The sequence below is a fragment of the Myotis brandtii genome, unplaced genomic scaffold, assembly GCF_000412655.1.
Source record: "Myotis brandtii unplaced genomic scaffold, ASM41265v1 scaffold282, whole genome shotgun sequence".
Taxonomy (NCBI): Eukaryota; Metazoa; Chordata; class Mammalia; order Chiroptera; family Vespertilionidae; genus Myotis; species Myotis brandtii.
This window is the reverse complement of record NW_005360763.1, coordinates 53,626-54,395: the sequence shown is the minus strand read 5'-3', so window position 1 is coordinate 54,395 and position 770 is coordinate 53,626.

Here is a 770-nt window from a genome sequence, read left to right as displayed (position 1 = left end):
TCTCTCTCTCTCTCCCTTTCCCTTCCTCTCTGAAATCAATAAAAATATATTTAAAAATAAATAAACAAAAGTCTAACCACTATGCTGTACACTTGAAACTAATATAATATTGAATGTCAGGTGTAATTGAAAATGTTTAAGTAAATAAATAGACTAGAAAAAAAGAAAATAGCAAACATGAGTGAATGATAGAAGAAAATAGCTCTCTGAATGTTTAGGTGAAGTTTTAGCGTTTCTACGAAGCATCATAAGCCTCGCGGAAATGGTGCCACAGGGACGCGCTGCCCATGGGCCGAGACCCAGCCGCAAGCTCCGCTCCCGCTGCGGGGGACGTGCAGTCCGGTGGCTGCATGTGGGCCTCTCACCCCCAGGCCCGCTGCACACCCCTCACTGTCAAATACATTACATTTCCAAACACACACCCACAGGTAGGGGAGGACATGTTTATTGCGCTAACCCTCTGAAGGCACCCACACGATTTCCAGGTGTCACTCGGTGGCCCAGCGGCCGACGAGCCTTCCAGGTTCCCAACTTGCAGCTGTGCATCCAGTCCGGCCGCACAGTGAGCGCTGTGACACCCACGGGCCACCTCTTCCAGGGACACGCGGGAGGCAGCTTTGGTCTGAGTGAGGAAGTGGCTTGAGGGGAGTCAGAGAGGAAGGATGAGCGAGAAGCCCCGTGCCTGCCTGCGTCTGCGACACGCGTGGGGACATGGGCGTAGGGACAAGGGTGTCGGGCAGGGGTAAGGCAGCGAGTGGCGCTCGGGCGGC